The sequence below is a fragment of the Sander lucioperca genome, chromosome 13 (assembly GCF_008315115.2).
Source record: "Sander lucioperca isolate FBNREF2018 chromosome 13, SLUC_FBN_1.2, whole genome shotgun sequence".
Classification (NCBI taxonomy): domain Eukaryota; kingdom Metazoa; phylum Chordata; class Actinopteri; order Perciformes; family Percidae; genus Sander; species Sander lucioperca.
This window is the reverse complement of record NC_050185.1, coordinates 29,453,465-29,471,517: the sequence shown is the minus strand read 5'-3', so window position 1 is coordinate 29,471,517 and position 18,053 is coordinate 29,453,465. Positions and strand designations below refer to the sequence as shown.

At 40.2% G+C, this 18,053-nt stretch overlaps 1 protein-coding gene and 1 long non-coding RNA gene across 5 annotated transcripts in view; both read left to right on the top strand.

Annotated features, from left to right (window-relative positions):
- dbn1 (drebrin 1) overlaps nucleotides 1-18,053 on the top strand; it is a 141,412-nt gene that overhangs the window by 88,563 nt on the left and 34,796 nt on the right. The gene's annotated exons all lie outside the window — the stretch shown is intronic.
- Nucleotides 1,530-16,517, top strand: LOC116056002. Its single transcript, XR_004106458.2, has 3 exons — nucleotides 1,530-1,617; nucleotides 2,879-2,883; nucleotides 16,508-16,517. It is a non-coding gene; the product is annotated as an uncharacterized LOC116056002 (long non-coding RNA).

Below are 18,053 nucleotides of genomic sequence, written 5' to 3'. Positions count from 1 at the left end.
GGCAGCATTTGATGACTTTTAGGACAAACAAAATGTACTTCTGTCTGGAATTACACACACATTCTAGACAAATCTGGACAACACACATTCGAGACCTCTTTTGGTAGACACACATTACTGACTTCTCTGATTTTTCTTGTAAATACTTTGTAGACTCCCTGAGTCCCTGTGACGTCACGCTAACACAAACATCACTTCCGATGGCAATTGGCAGTGGATTTGAATTGCGGAGATATGTGAAATTGGCAAACTTGTTTATTTCTGTTGTCACTTTCAGCCGTAACTGTAACGTTTAAAGAAATACAGTTAAACACGGAGTTCTGACCTATCTGACGTTCCGGCTGTGTTTATTTTCGGTACTGTGTTGCTTTGCTAGCGTCTTTGATAAGCTAAATCTAACATCTCACTGCCAGTCGGACTGACTGCTGGTTTGGGTGGTGTCATTTTACAGGTAAATAGGCTATCCAAGCTAACGTTAGTTAATGTCTTGAGACATGAAGCATCAAACATGCATTTTAGATGAAGGAGATGAGTATATCCAGTTGTTACCTGTCCCTGTTTGCACAGCGCCGTTAAATTGTCTCTACATTACGCAGGGGTTTTCAATATATTGATTATTGCAGAATTGCTGTATCGTGATATTATCGTGAGCCGTGTATCGTATCGTGAGGTACCCTGTGATTCCCAACCCTATTCTGCATTACTCTTCAGTTAACTTGTTTCTCTACTTGTAGTTAAAGTAGGATCATATCATGGATGCTTAAAAGGCTCTCAGCCTAAGGGCCCAAAAGAGAAATGAAACCTATTGTTTAGGGACCAAAGCTAATTTCCTGTAAAGGTTACATCCAACTTCTGTTTTTATTTGTGCTGGTTTCATTTCCGTTTAGAGCGGAGGCCTGTAAACATTTTCACTTTAGGTTTAATCAAGAGAAGTATTTCTCCACATATCCCAAACCAAACCGTTTTTTCTTTTTTTTTCAGTTTCAACTTCCTTTTATAGGAAACTCAACTTCTTTGTTGTATTTATCCATAATCTGTTAGTTCATAACCAGGTGACAAAAATCAAATATTATGATATTTTTGACCAAACACATCAAGGCCAATATTGCTGCGATATTGTAGGGTCGACTATTGGTGCTTTTACAAAATATTAACACAATGAGAGTTTAGATAAATAATCACCAATAATGTGGATACAATGGCTAAGTGGGTAATGGCAAATAATAGAACAGCTAGAACAGTCTGGTAAGTTCAGAAAATGACATCACTTACTGACATCACTACTCTAATGCAGCCCTTAAAACCAGGAGAAGACCAACCCGTTCTCACTCCCAACTCGTAAAATACTGACGCTTGGTCAGTGGTTCTCAGCATCAGATATCAAAAATCACCCTTTAGCGTCTGTTTGGGATGCACTGGGCAGAGCAGCAGCTGGGCCGCTGCGCTGTAAGATGACGTAGTATTAAGAGCTACAACGGTAGCGAGTAGTATGGAAGACCGAAAATCCGCGTAAGGAGGTTGGTTGGGGTCAGGGCTCAAATTAGCACCAGCCACCAGACGAATGCTGGTGAAATATGCAAATGGCTGGTAGATTTCCTTCACTCACCAGCCAAATAAGTATTGTCAATCTATTGAGTGGCTGGTAAAATTAAAAAAATTCACTAGCCATTTGGCCATTTTGTAACCCCACACATGATCTTTTCCCAAACCTAACTGTCCCTTTCTTGTGCCGCATGTCAGTTAAACGTACGTCCCGACCCAGAGCGTCAAAAAGTGATGCCAAGAGTCCCGACCAAGCGCGTCTAAAAATGAAACTAGGAGACTTTTTGCGTCAATAACAAATGCCAAAAGCACCTGACCAAGCGTCGCTTTTTGAGCGATGGGAGTGAGAATGTGTTGAAAAGACCACACTTGTCATATCACGATATTACGATATCCAAAATTTAAGACGATATCTAGCCTCATCTATCGATGTCGATATAATATAGATATATTGCCCAGCCCCAAAGTGACCTCAAGCTTTTGTTTTGTCTTCTCGTCTTTTTTCATCATGTTGCCAAGTGGAAAGCTTGGCAATTATGACATGTAACTCATTTTGGTTTCAGATTATTATTATTGTTTTTAGAAATCCTAATTCTTTTAATGACAAACCTTTTCATGTATCTTCCATCTTGCATGGCTTTGGGAAAGTGCTGCTATTGTGCAGGTTCTCTCAGCTCTTTGGAACCACACTAAACCATTGCTGATCTAGGCAGTATTCCTTTTGAAAATCTAATGCAAGTCAGCCTTTTCCCAATCTCAACACTACAAAGAACCCACTGCCAAACATGGAGACAGACAGTTAGGCGAGCGGTAAGCCGGATGGTTTGCTCACCAAATTCTTGAGTATTGATGGAAAATGTTCCACTTGTAATGTTGCTCCCTCAGCAGCTACTGGTTTGGCAAGATAACTTCCCTTTCCATCTGGTGAATGCGTTATTAGCCATGACCCTGTAGGATGGTGGCAGGGCTATGCAATGGGAGACATCTGCAACAGAAATGACATTTTAGATGTCAGTGAACTAAATGATAAAAGGACATGAACTCATGCTCGTATTTCATGTTTCTGAAAAAGCCTGCTTTGTCCTCTTTTCTGACATCAAACAAGTAAAGTTTCAGGCTCAGTCTCTGGTATACAGACACTGCAGTTTTGTTTGACATTATCAAGGGCGCAGGTATGGTTTCAACATTGGGGGACACACATTATAATCAGGTATTTGATTTTCAATTTTGGGATTCGAATATTCACTTTTTGGTTTTGTTTTTCGTTCAATACTGTAATAAAGTTGAGACGGATTCAACTTTTGGAGAAACGCAACCAGACATCACGCTGCGACAGCCCTAGTAAGAAGGCTATGTTTGGTCCCCCTGAACGGTTATTTTGATCTCTTTTGGGGAATGGGTTATCTTTCATATTACTTTTCTAAATATTGTGGGGGGGGCATATCCCATGCATCCCCCCCAAAAAATGTACGCCTATGTATATTATATATTCAAAAGAAGAATTGTTTTCAGTATATTGTAAAGGACTACCTCTGCCGATGACTAAATTCCCTCGGATAATATATAATTTTTTCATTTTAGGAGCTTGTTTCGGCATTTGGGCCTGTCTGTCTGTGTTTTCAGAGTAGGATGTGGATTTGTCTAAAGCTCTCTATCTCTCTTTTGAACCACCACCCTCCGTCTCTCTGAGAGCAAGCGTGTGTGTCAAAGCGCCAACGTTGATTGTGTCTGAGATGTGACCGCTGCATAACCTCACCGAGAGCAGTGTTTCCATGTCTGTGTGCTTATTTGGAAGAGAAAAAAAAAGAATGGAAAGGAACCTTTTCGAAATATTTGTTTTCGCCAAACGTGTATTTAAATAGATTATGGATATATGAAGTATGTCTATGTTCAGAAATGTGTTCGTTGGACAGAGTATTAAAAAATGTCAAGTACCAAATCACACATACCAAGTCATTCGATCTGATCAGATTCTTGCATGTTTGATCAGATAGTTCCAGTTGTAGACTATATTTTACTTGGGTAAAGTTCTTTCACAGCTGCTTGTGTTCAGAGGAAATGTTACATTTTTAGAAGCTTGGCTCCTTCTGTTAAATGATGAATATGATTTCTAAAATTGATAGTAGTACAATCATTTTGTTATTGAAACTTTCAAACAATACCCAGCTTTACCTGAAACACATTTCAAGAAAAATACATGAAATTGAAAACGTGGTTAAAACTCTCTTTCTCTCTCTTTATTTTTGGCCATGTTTATGCTGTTATGTATTGGACGTCAGTAAAGATTAAGTTTTGAGATTATCTACAGAAAGTCTCAAAATAGATGAAATTGGCAGCTTCACTGTGATATTTGAGCATATTTTAGCTAGAACTGCAAACTCTAAAGTAGTTAGGATTATTTTTCATTTTTTATGGAGGCTGCATGATGATTTTCTTCTTTTTTTTTTTTTTTTACCTCAAATTGTTAATGGCTTTAATATCGCGTTCATTTCCCCCCTTCACCTCTTCACCTCTCTCTGCACCACACAGCAGTGCAATGATGATATACTCGAGGGAAGCCATTACTAGATTTCTTCTTCCCTCATTATAATTTAATGCAGGCCCAGACACATTCTCATGTTCAAGCCATCCTTTCCTCCTTATTTTCTCCTCTGAAGAGAAATACCCCACGCTCTCTTTTTGTTAGTTATTCCACTGTCTTTTTTTATTTCCCCTGTCCTTTCATCCTTTTTTCCCCATCTCTGTCTTTCACACCAGTCACACTCATGTTTTACTCATCTGATCGGCGTGCAGATTTCTGCATTCCCAGACCGACAGGAACAGGAGTCACGGCTGTTCCCTAATGCCCTCCTTCACTCCCCCTGAAACATTACCCATAATTCTTCGTCCTCATGTCTGTCTGCCTCATTTCTTTTGCATTAAGTCACCATGTAGGTTTCTCTCGCTCAATGAATCACGCTACTTTATCCGACCACAGGAATAACAGCCATTGCCATCATATTTAATCATCCTGCATAGTTCTCTCCGCCTGGCTGCCTCTGTCCTCACAGCTCTTTGTCTGTATTTACAGTCTCTGTGTTCTGCGTATCTCTTTAACCACACATATTTTTTCTTTTCCCTCTGGCCATTAGAAAACCCAAGAGGAATCCATAACTCTGAAACCCAGAGGATAAATATTGGAATTGCTTTGGGGGAACAAAGTGTGCTTCGCTTTTAAATTTGAACAAATAACAGAGAGAAACAATGCACACAAAGTTGTGTCATGTACTTGATCACTGTCTCATCTATGCAGAGAATGTCTGGTGTTCTGTACCAACATAAAGGGAAACTTAATGCATCATTTTTACAGCATCTGTTGTAATTAACTTGCATAATATGATTGCAAAACTAACATCTTTTGATGTGGAAACATTACAGATTAGTATTATTATTGGACAGATGATGAGATTGATTGAGATTGAGTCTTTTTTTCTCTTCCCTTTATTTACTCAGTCTCATAGCTTACTGCTGACTCCGCAGTATCTGTTCCTTTTCTTTTTTAAATGAGCCTCTGCAGTCGGCTTCTCTCTTGTGTTTCATCTTCACTGAGTCAGGAGGAAGGCTGACAGCAGCAGCTCGGAGGAGCAAAGAGCTTTCTGGCAGGATTCATGACATCAGCTGCCTGGCGACGCGTGTCCAAGAGGCCTTAAAGTAGAAGGAGTGTAGATGTTGTCTACACGGGCTCAACACATTCTCACTCTCCTATCGCGTATAATACGGACGCTCGGGCATGTGCCTTTGGCGTTTGTTACTCACGCTAAAAGTGCATCCTTTGGCGTTTCACGTTAAGTCTCCTTAGCGTCTTGGCTCTTGACGTCACTTTTGACGCTCTGGGTCCGGACCTACTGACTGACATGCAGCACAAGAACGGGCAAGTTAGGTTTAGGAAAAGATCGTGGGTGGGGTTATAAAATGTATTTTTGTGTGACATGCGGGACAAGAACAGGACGCGAAACCTGGTCTCCTGGGTGAATGTCCTGTGTTGTTTGACCCATCCATCACCCCAACCAACCTCCCTACGCGGATTTTCGGTCATTCATACTACTCGCTACCGTTGGCGCTCTTCATACTATGTCATCTGACAGCAACAGATTCTCACTCCCATCGCGTAAAATACGGACGCTTTGGTCAGGTGCCTTTGTCGTTGTTATTGACGCTAAAAGTCTCCTTTAGCATCATATCTAAACACGCTTTATCTAAACACGCTTTATCTAAACACGCTTTATCTAAACGCGCTGGGTCGGGACTATTGGCGTCACTTTTGACGCAGTTAGTTTAAGGAAAAGGTTGTGGGTGGGCTTCAATTTCCATGACAAGAACGGGACGGTTGGTTTTAAGAAAAGAAGAACGGGACAGTTGGGTTTATGAAAACCATAACGGGACGGTTGGGTTTAATAAAAGAAGAAAGCGACGGTTGGGTTTAGAAAACGTGACACGCGGGACACGATCCCCGGTCTCCTGGGTGAAAGTCCTGTGTTGTTTGACCCATCCACCACCCCGACCAACCTCCCTATGCGGATTTTCTGGGCTTTCATACTACTCGCTACCGTAGTCGTTCTTAGTGCTACGTCATCTTCAAATCCCATGTAGCTGCTGCTCTCCCTGGTGCTCTACAAACACGCTGTAGGGCACTTTTTACGTCGCTTCAGACACTGAAAGCCACTGTCCAAACGTCCGTATTTTACGAGTTCGGAGTGAGAACGGGTTGCTGACAGCGCCGCGGTCAAGCTGCTGCTCTGCCCGTTGTGTTCCATACAGACGCTGAATGGTGATTTTTGCGTCGGTATCTGACGCTAAGAGACACTGACCGAGTGTCCGTATTTTACAAGTTGGGAGTGAAAACGGGTTGACGGGTTACATGTTTTTACACCACCAGGCTGCAGCGTTTGGGGGGATTCAAACCTTTAACTCTGGCAGCTTTATTGCCTAGTTCCGTATTTTTGACTGTGGTACTTTTAATAGGCCTACCTTAATTTTTGGTGGCTTTTCATGGCAACTGGTGCCATTCTTATACGCTTGGAGGTTTAGAATGTAAAGCTGATTTAATAAACACACAAATTACCCAGTCTTTCACAGTGAATTGATGTCATTAAGACGGTTAAATCCACATCATTGATTCGGTTCTGTTCTTAAGTTCTCGTTTTAAAAAGCCTGCAAGTGTTAACCTTGCATAAATGATAAATCTAAAAGCAGCTGCATACAAAGTGATGCTGATATGTTGGCCTACTTTAAGGACATACGGAACTTTGAGACATCCAAAATATTAACTTCCAAAATGTAGCGTTGTTCGGATACCAGTATTGGAAATACCTCTGATACTGCCTAATATGCTGGTATCAGTACCGGCAAGTAGACGAGTCTATGCACCAATCTGATACCACATAATTAAGCCCCAAGAAAAATGTACTTCATTGTAGTTATTTATTTTTATTTGTTTTACGCACTGGTATTGGATTGGTCCTTTTTATCAGCCGATAGAGATACACTCCCAGATGGGGCTCGGCATTAAACCTCAGTACTTTTTTTTTTTTTTATTCTGACTTAAATGTGTTTGTTGCACAGATGAAGTTCTGTAAAGTACTGCAAGCTGGTATCCAATACTATCAAACATTTTCTTTACTTGGATCAAACGGTTTCTCATTTAAAAATTAACCCTACACTACATCTGTCTTTGGAACCTCTGAAAACGTCACATCATTAGTGCCAGGACATCAGAGTGTTACATTCCCTCATCGGTGTACAGTAAACTTAGCCTGGACGCCAGCCGAACTTAGCCCCGCCCACAACATTTGAGGTCGGGAAGTTCGGTTTGGACTTGATCCGTTGTGGAGCAACTATGCTCGAACCAGAGCTGTTCGGACCAATCAAATTGTCAGGGCGGGCTTTATACGAGAAAAGCATGTTTTTATTTCGAAAAACAAGTATTGCTTTGATACCAAAGCCTTGTTATCAATAAGCCGCTGATAAGGAAATATTTCAAATGGCACCCAGAGTCCCAAACCCAGCAGTCTGTGGGCACTACCAGCCTGCCTGACTGCGTCTGAAGGCAACATCAGCAGCGCCATCTGCAGTCTGTGTTGACCTGCACAGCAACGTGAGCTGCCTCACACAGGGAAGTCAGAAACACAAAAGAACGTTTTAGTTTGATTCCTGTGCAAACATTTGAAGTTTCATGACCCCATACGTAAAATACTCTTGATAAGCTTAAGGTGATACTGCAATACCTTTGTTGTATTACCTGCTGTTTACTGTGTGAAGGAGAGTCTGCAGACGGAGCTCAGTACATCAGGTCTGCAGATGCTTTTGAAGTTGTGAAATGAGTCCAGCTGGATCATCATCCAACACACATGCTGCATGCTGTGTGTTCACCTGGAGAGTGTGTGTGTGTGTGTGTGCGTGTGCGTGTGCGTGTGCGTGTGTGTGCGTGTGTGCGTGTGCTTTGCCCTTCAGCTGTCCAACAGCCCCCTCCTCCCCAGCATCCGTATCTTCACATCGTCGCTCCCCTCAGGTCACAAACTGCTGCTGACGAGATAACGGTGGGGGGAGCTGCCCGGTTGCCATGGTGACACTCTCCGCAGGGTGTGTGTGTTAATGGAGGGGGGGGCTGGTTTATCCTGGCAACCTCTCTTTTTGTAACAGCAAAAACCAATGCCATGCACTGCTGATACATACAGGAGATGGACAAAGTAAAAAAACGGCCGAAATGAGTCAAATCTGAAGCAGCTAAAGGCGTCTTTGCAACATGTTGCCACATGGTTTGAGGTGTTGTATGTCTGTCTCTATGCATACACCTAAATTTCTCTCCAGACTACTTTTCTTTTCCTGCTCTTAACTGCCAGGTTGGGCATCTTTTTGCTTTTAAAAAAAACAAAACATTTCTGAAGATAAAAACCGATTTGTAAAGTTAGCAATGTCCTGTGTTTGTTGAGACTGTGTCAGAGAGGTGTTTATTCAGTCCTGAGCCATCCTGTTCCTGTAAGTGAGACTTAACATGTCGCCACAGTTCCTCCTGCCTGCTTCTGTTTATTCATCTTCTGAAATATTTCATAATCAGATCTGTTAGTTGCCTCCTGGTTCGGAGAATTTGTGATTTTTTTTTTTTGTAGGTCTGACAGTGTGGATCAGCTTTCAGCTTAAAATAACTCTTTCTCTTTGCTCCGTAGCCTCTTCCTGTTGAGATTCCCATTGTTTTAATGGACTGGGAGGGATAGAAAGATTGAGTCTGCTTCATGTGTGTTTGTGTGTGCAACAGTGTTAAATGTGTGTGTGTGTGTGTGTGTGTGTGTGTGTGTGTGTTAGAGTACAGACAAAATAGAGACTGAAGAGGAAGAAGCAGAAAATACAAGCATAAAAGAATTGTTCGAAATGTTAAAGGTCCATATGTAGACACAATACCAGCTTAATGTGTTTAATTTCAGCTGAGATGAGTTGAGTCTGTCTTCAATGATCTTGATTAGGTCCAGACAGAACACATTTAATGATATGAAATTGTCTTTTTTTTTTTTTTTTTTTTTATCTCTGTAAGCGTTGCATACATTACATCCTTTTAGATTTTTCCTCTCTGAGCTTCACTCTCAGGCTGTATCTCAGCGCTGCTGCACTTTAATTATAACACTGTGTAGAGGGAGGCACGTATTAGAGCTCTGCTGAACTCTAATAAACGAAAAATGAATGTTAACATCACGTAACATCTTTGTGTTGACACCGCTACACAGCAACCTGAACAAGGATACTAAAATCAGCTATATCAAAGTCACCGTTAGTTCACTTAGTACACACATACACACACACATACACACACATACACACACACACACACATACACGCACACGCACAAGCGGCCGCCTACAGTAAAGAGCAGATTGGAGTAGAAAGCCGTTGTGCCGCCTCCAGTTGAAAGCACTACAGTGATTTTGCTGCACATCAAAGGCAGCGTGGGCACACACACACACACACACACACACACACACACATATATATATATATATATATATACACACACACACTATATATAGGCTATATACAGTATAGTGTATTTCTCATATGTGTTGGGTCGAGTTGTGACCTGCATAGATGTGTATGCTTTAGTGCTGTTCATTTTTATTTGAAGTTCAAGCTTCTGTTTGTTTGAACATGGGGAAAATGTAATATTCAATTTGTAATGATCTGTTCAGATTCTAAATTCAGTGTACAAGTGTCTTATTTGCTAACGCAAAGTAGAGAAAACTAGCAAATTGTTCTGAAGGAATAATCGCGACGCCAAACAATCCTGTTCAGTAATGTGAGGAAGCATTTAAAATTTGATGCCACAGATCTATGTAGTCCTCCAAACCATACGACGATATAGGTCATTTATTCCTGCCCTCCAATACGACCCACAGGACCTGAGAATGTAACGGTTGCAGTTTTAAACACGTCGTTAACATTGTGATATGGTCACAGTTTGGTTGTTAAGGCACCAAAACTGCTAAGTTAAAGCTATAGTGCGTAGTTTCTGTCGCCCCCATGAGGAATTCTAAGTGATGACAACTAAACTGTCAGCGTGTCCATATGATACAAGCCTTCCATTACCATGCACCGCCCCGCCTCCACCTCCTCCACGCAGTTGCTAGTAGCCAAGGAGGACACGGAGGATTAAAAAACATGATGGACTCTTCAAAAGAGGTCATTATCTTCACCTGAGTTTCTGCACGGGAAAGTCACCGGACGCCACAATCTTCTGAACATAGTCACACTGAGAAATACAGAGAAAGTTGTGTGGAGCTGATAGTCTTAATTATCTTTGTAGCAACTCATTTGGCAATGGCTTGAATGTAATATCAAAAAGTTACGCACTAAAGCGTTAAGTTTAGAAAAAGATCATGGTTTGGGTTCAAATCAGACGTTACTTCACTTCCAGTTACACAAGGCGCTCTTATACTTTCCACACATCACTCTAATTAGTAACATTACTTTACAATCTAACAATTACTACGGCCACTAGAGTGCGCCACCACCGTAAACGTTAATATGAATCGTAATTGCTACTTGAACAAACTACCTATGGAAGCTTTTTTCGGGGGAGGGCAGTCTCAAAAAGCTCTCTACTGCTGGGTTATTCAATTCAAATTCAAAGAGATCCAGTTTGCTAAAATTTCCTCCCAGCAAAGGTCCGAACCTCATTATGTTGAAATTGCGTCCCTACCCCTACGTCTATCAAATAAAGTCAACAACGTGCATTTCCACATCATTTCAACAATATTTATTGTCAATTTTCAAACTAGGATACTTTTAAGATATAGTTACATTGAAAACAAATAGCTTCCTCAATCCTGAGCCTAGTCTGTACGGTTTTTCTTGAAAATGTTATAAAATGTTAAAGGATAGCCTGTTCTCTGTCTCTCTCTCTGTTCATGGAAAAGGTCGGGCAGAGAGACGCAGAAGAGCTCATTGATTATGACCTCCACACTTGTGATTGGCTGATTAATCGAGTCCTCTTCAATCCCTCATTATTCCTTTCATCCTGCTGCTGGCTGTTTGTTCTTCCTCTCTCCCTCCTACTCCTCCTCTCTGCTTTTAACCTCCATGCTTCTACTCTCCTTTTTCTTTCGTCTTCTTATCCTTTTTTTCTGTTTTCCTCTCCGTCTCCATCCCTTTTTCCTTTTCGCCATCTTTTCCTCACTCCGACATCTCCTTCTCTCCTTTCATCTGCTTCTTTTTTTCCCCCACTCTCATCCTTGTTCTATTTCCTCTCCTTCTCCCCTCTCTTCCACTTTTCTCCACTTTTTTCATGGATCTTTTCCTCATTCATTCTTCCTCTCTTCCTCCTCTTACATGCCCAGCTGCATACATGCTGTGTATACACACACACACACACACACACACACACACACACACACATACACACACCGTTTTCTAGGTCATCGGGGCATTATATGAATAATAAACAGCTGTCTTCTTTAAAGAGAATTATTTATAAAGGATCAAAGGAGACACATCCATGCTCTCTCCCTCTCTCTCTCTCTCTCTCTCTCTCTCTCTCTCTCTCTCTCTCTCTCTCTCTCTCTCAATCTTAAATCCTCTTTCTCATCCATCCTTTTAACACCCTGTTTTCTTTACTATCTGTAATCTTTTTATTTCCTGACTTATAGGCTTCTTCCAGGAATTAGCTTTTTTTAAATTGTTGTGATGTAGTAGTAGTAGTAGTAGTAGTCACTGTCATCAGCATAGACTTAGATATTGTTCATTGTGAGACATTCAAAGCCCTGTCTCCTCAGAGTCATTCATTTTGATAGCGTGACATGACTCAATCTGTTCTCAATCTTGCCTGTACGTCTGTTCTCATTGGCTTCATCAGTCACAGATCAAGTGTTCCAATTTAAAATCTGCATATACACAAGTACGGTCCAAAATGTCCTTCACGAGTACCCCAGCATGCATTTCACATCAATCAGAGGCGATTGCAGACACCAGTGAAACTCACAGCTGTCATTATTTCCACCCTACAACTGGTACAGCTGGGGTCGGCAGTTTTCTGGAAAAGGCAAAAAAATATCTTCAGTGTTCATACGTTTTGAAAAAAACTGGAAAAGTTATGGAATTTGAAAAATGCAAATTCCAGGCCTGGGAAGGTTTTGGCAAAATAAAAAGACCCAGAACGTTTTGGAAAAGTCATGGAATTTTTAACACAGCATAATAATAATGTTTAATTTACGAATCCCACTATGAACCACATAAATTGTTTATTGTTAAACCTCTGAGGGTAAACTTAGCACATTGTTAATACAGATTCTTATTCTTATTGTATATGTCGACTGACATTTTCAGGAATACATAGTCATGGAAATTTGCCGAAAAGTCATGAAAAAGTCATGGAAAGGTATTGGTTAAAATACGTATGAACCCTGTATCTTCCAGCTCTCTCCCTTCTTTGCCCTCAGCCCCTCTCTTCATTATTATTTCATTTCATTTGACAGAGACAGTGCATAATTATACTCATTTCTGTAAATATGCCAGATTTATCCAAAAGGCTGGTTTTCATCTGCAGTCCCTGGCCAGATGTTACAGTAGGCTTCCTAAAGAGCAGATAAACAAAATGGGTTGAAACATACATTAGTGCATATAATTCATACAGTAAACTGTATGTGTCCTTATTCATTTCTTTTTCTCTCCATCTCTGAAACGCTTTGCCGATATTGGGTTTTATTGGGTTTATTGTCAGACCCTCTTGTAGAAACCTTTTGAGAAGACCGTCTTTTTGTTCTTGGGTTGCTTTGTAGTGTGAGCAGTTGTTGCCGATGCTGACACAGCAATTGTTCCTGCAGGATTTTCCACCAATGAAATAGGCTTTCACTATCTGAAGGGGTGTGCACGCACATTTGCATTTGTAGAACAGTTAATAGAAACACCCTCTCTCTGAAAAGGCCTGTGATTGGCCAAAGAAGCTGTAAACACAATATCAATATGATCATGTGTTAGTAACTTTGCTTATTTATACATCCAGCAGTTACGGAAAAACTTTATCATTCATTTGGAGTAATTTTTCTGACCAACTCATGAATGTGAGTCCAATATTAACTCTTCGGTAACACTTTACTTGAAGGTATCTACATAAGAGTGGCCTGACACTGTCATGACACATGGACTCTAACCCTAACTCTAACTTGTCATGACAAAAACCAAATGATACTTACTAAAAGAAGCGTTATGTCATAAACGTTTATGACTTGTTTATATTGTTTATGACACGTTCATGACAGTGTCATGTCACTCTTATGTAGATACCTTCAAGTAAAGTGTAACCCACTCTTCTTTAAACTCTAGTTTGGTCTCCAGCTGCTAAATGCTCCACTTTGTTCACCAGTCTGCCAGTAAGTGCTGAGAGAGAGAGAGAGAGAGAGAGAGAGAGAGAGAGAGAGAGAGAGAGATTTTTTGAAAGCAGAGTGACTCGGCAGAAACGGACGGGATGGAGGGAGGGGAGATGAGGTCAGCAGAAAGTCAGATGGTGGCCAGACTAACGCTTCAGGCTGAATAAGGATGAGGTAATCTGGACTGGCAATGACCGCCACACACCCACACTAATACCACACAGAGACACATGGACGTCTACAACGGTGCATGCAGCTATAATATATATATATATATATATATATATATATATATATATATATATATATATATATATATAGGTCCATCTCTTGCACTTCCTGTCCTTTATGCTTCTTTGTTGACAGAGGTGTGTTTGTACGTCCAATCAGCCACTTGTTAAATCACATACACATACTTTATTGTCATTTATTTCTATAACACGTTGACATACTAGTGTGAAATATAAATGGAAGAAACGGCTGCAGCCTGGAAAGTTCAGGTATTCTTTTTAAAAATGGCTGATCCTGCTTAACCCTCTGAGGACCCTCTGAGTCCAAGCGATGTTTGACAACACTCCTACTCAAAAAGCGATATTGCAAAATTTCATTTTAGACATTCATTTACTATTTTATTCATATATTACTTTACTTTTGTGAACCCAAGACTTTTGTAAACTCGTTTCAAGCACCCAAAACATTTGAGTGTAAGTATGTTTTCACAAGAGATTTGAGAAATATTTCTGCTTTAGGGCCAAATAATGTCTTTACACATTGTTCTGGAACAATTTTGGGCGTCACTATACAGAAATCTGAGTTTTTTCTGAACATTTTGATACAAAACACATGGGGATCAGATAATACAAATATAGAAGTATCTTCTTGAATAGAAGTATTCAAGAAGATATCTAAAAATGCCCTTAGATCATAAACATCGGACATTAGCCTCATGGACTCATGGCAGTGCGCTACCCACCCAACCCGTTATGAGAGCTAATCAGCACATATCTGCGTTAATCAACCACCAGAACCAGACTAACAAATTTAACATTTCAGCAGAGGTGTTAATTTCCATAAAGGTTTAGTGGCTTGACATTTAACAGTGTCTGGTAGCCTGCCTATAAGTGGCATCACGCTCTGTCTGCCAGTCTGTAGCTGGTTGTGCTTTGCATGTGTGGGATTCTGAAACGTCCTTAAATTCAGGAATTGTCGTTTGTTTATTCAAAGTCAAAGACAGTCCAAAGTAGTGCTACTTTGCACATTTTTGTGGGTCTGAGGTGCCGTGCTGTGCAGTGTGAGAGGGGGTGGCCAGCGGCTAGAGCAGCAAAAGCCAATGTGTGCTTCTTTTACCGATATATATATATATATATATATATATATTTAACAATATCTTTCTTTCTAATCCAAATGTCACTGGCACTGCACTTACTCGTAACCGTAAAGACACCTGTCAAGTTTGAAATCCATCGGACTAACGGTTCGAGAGATATGCGCATAACACACACACACACACACACACACACACACACACACACACACACACACACACACACATGCGCGCACACAGAGACAGACAGACAGATATTCCTGCAATTTATAGATAGATGTATGCAATCATTGAGCTTTTGTTATGATTGAGAGCCTGGTGAGGAGTTTCATACCTATTGCAGTTTTTTTAAAATATAATCTTCAACAATCGACAGTGCACCGCTCTCCATTTTATAATCTCCTGTTTAAACCCTGATAGATTATAAAGGGCAATTTCTCTAACCTCAATCCCAGCACGCGTTTAATATGTAGAAAAATCCATTTGAATCGCTGTCTCCTCCTGTTGGTTTCCACAGCGTCTCCTGATTTGATGAAGCGTCGGTCAGCATTAGAGAGAACACCATGAATACCTTTTTATTCATCCAGATCCAATATGTAATAGCTAAAGCACGGCCACGTTTAAATCCTCTTTACCGCCACCTGACCGAGCAGATGGTCCATCATTTCAACACATACTTCATGTCAAATGATTGTATCACACCCATGGAAATGTATTTAAAGATACAAAGTAACTCAATACATTTCTTTACTTTCTTTCTGTACTTACTACTACTTTCTGTACTCTGATGGTATTTTACACCCTACTACATTTAGGAGTACATTCTTTTTTTTTACATCTAAGTATATTTTTCAGTAGTTGTTCTGTTTTTTTTATTCTTTTATTTCATCTTATTTTTATCTTATTTATTATTTCTAGTATATTTCTTTTATTGTTTGTGTGTGACTGAGTATATCCTTGGTAACTTGCTACTTGCTGCTTGTAACAGAGTCATTTCTCAATTTGGGATCAATGAAGTCCATCTATCTATCTATCTATCTGACAGCTGAGTATGTTTTATTGACAATATTTACCTGGACCTTTTTTGTAATGGAGTATTTGTGTTATTGTGGTATTGCTTGGACACTCGCTGTCAACATGTGTATAAAATGGTGCACGAGACATCTTGGATTAGGTTTGAAAAGTGAGCGCTTTTAAGAGAGGGCATAGATACGATTTTAAAAACAAAAATATAAGAGAAAGTATATCTTAGCCAAAATACAGCTGAAGATGACAAGGTGAGATGTCCTAAAACGGCCGCCGTACAGATGATAAACCCTTTGGGCAAGGCAGCTTTATTTTTTACAGCACATTTCAGCAACAAGGCAATTCAAAGTGCTCTATTCCGTTTTCAAGTGATTTAAAATAATTAAAAACATTTGTTAAAGAGAATAAAACGGCTAAATTAGAAGACAGGTATGAAATACAAGAATAAAAGTTGCAGTGCAGTGTAAGAAATAAACAAAAGCATCAAAAAGAAAAGTCTTCAGCCTTGATTTAAAAGAACCGAGAGTTGCAGCGGACCTGCCGTAGATTTTGTAACAACCCTCAGGACAAACTTTACATAACATTACATCTTTACCCATCTAGTGATAAAGATGTAAGACAGCTTCACAACTCATATATAGATGCTATGGTTACAGACTTGTTGTTTTTTTTTGTAATAAACTCATTCTGACCGGCAGGTTACAAGATTTTACAGCAGGAGGTCAAACAGTTTTAATCTGGAGGTGTTGGCTAAAAACTGTAATCTCTGTCGCCCTCATTCAACCTCAGCCAAAGAGGTCAGAGGTGAACTCTATGTGTGAATGCATGATGATGTGTGTGGGAATGCAAATATATGATTTCATATAATGCAGTGAGCATATACCATATGTGCCTGCATATATACTAGGGCTGTGAGTGCAGTTGTGTCTGTTGTGCTGGAAAAAGGCATCGGTGGAGTCACAGCAGTCACAACTGAGAGAGAGCTGAGTAATCGGCTTTACACACACACACACACACACACACACACACACACACAAAGCAGCTCTATCAGTCATCCTAAAGAGGTTTGTAACCCTTGTGTCTGGTGACGATGGGAGTCACTTGTTCTGTCGACTGCTGTTCCATTTCTCGACTCGGGATGAGAGTCGAACATTAGCAGTCGCTATAAAAACTCTGTATGCAGCTCATCAGTTTCATGCTCTGTAGCGTTAAATTGCATCGTTCCCTATCAAATCATATGATCTCCATCAGGAAGCAGCTGGTTTGTTATCTGGTGTTAATCAGTTAATATGCAATCGCAGCAAAGAGAGTTGCATGGTTGTGTTGTGTGTTAGCACCGCAGTGTTTACTGGAAACACACTGAACCAAGATCAGCCTGATGTAACACGAGTGTTGATATGGAAGAGATGGGGTTTTTAAACGGGAAAGCACTTGGCAGCTCTTGTTCTGCAGCACTGAACACACTCATAGTTCTCTGTTTGAGAGGGTTATAGTTCTACCTCTTATTCACATACAGCAGAGAGTGCACTTACTGTAAGTCGTACTGTAAATATCTCAACAACTATCAGACAGATTGTGGTGATGTTTTTGTAGGGCTGCACACCATATCGCAATTTTATCAAAATTGGAATATGGACTGGTGTAATATGCAAATCGCAGGGGGAGGGGGCGCAATACATATAATACATATCAGTCAAAATAATCGCAATTAGCCATCAGCTCAAAATTTCAATGTGTCCAACAATACTTTGGTTTATGCTCAACGACCTGCAAAACTACATTCCCAGCTGCCCCAGGTGAACTTTGTGTTTAGTGCTAATAAGCAAATGTTAATATGCTAACACGCTAAACTAAAATTGTGAACATGGTAAACATTATACCCACTGAAAAATGAGCATGTTAACATCGTCATTGTAAGCATATTAGCATGCTAATGTTAGCGTTTAGCTCAAAGTCAAAGTATCTTTATTAGTCTCCCCAAGGAGAAATTCGTTTTGGACACTGGGAGAAATTGCTGCAATAGTTACAACAGAGACACACAACAAGCACAGGGTTAAAACAATTAAAAGACAAATGTACAGTGAACATTTGGGCTACTCAAAGAGCTATGCAAATTGCAAATTACCATTTTCTGTGTGCAAAAAAGCCATCCTTCCTACATTCTTCTGTTCTCCCATACATGCCTTACAAACACTCGTTCCTACTTCCATAAGCATCCATGCATTCAGTCATAAATAAACATTCATTTATCCATTCATAAATATCCATACATTCAG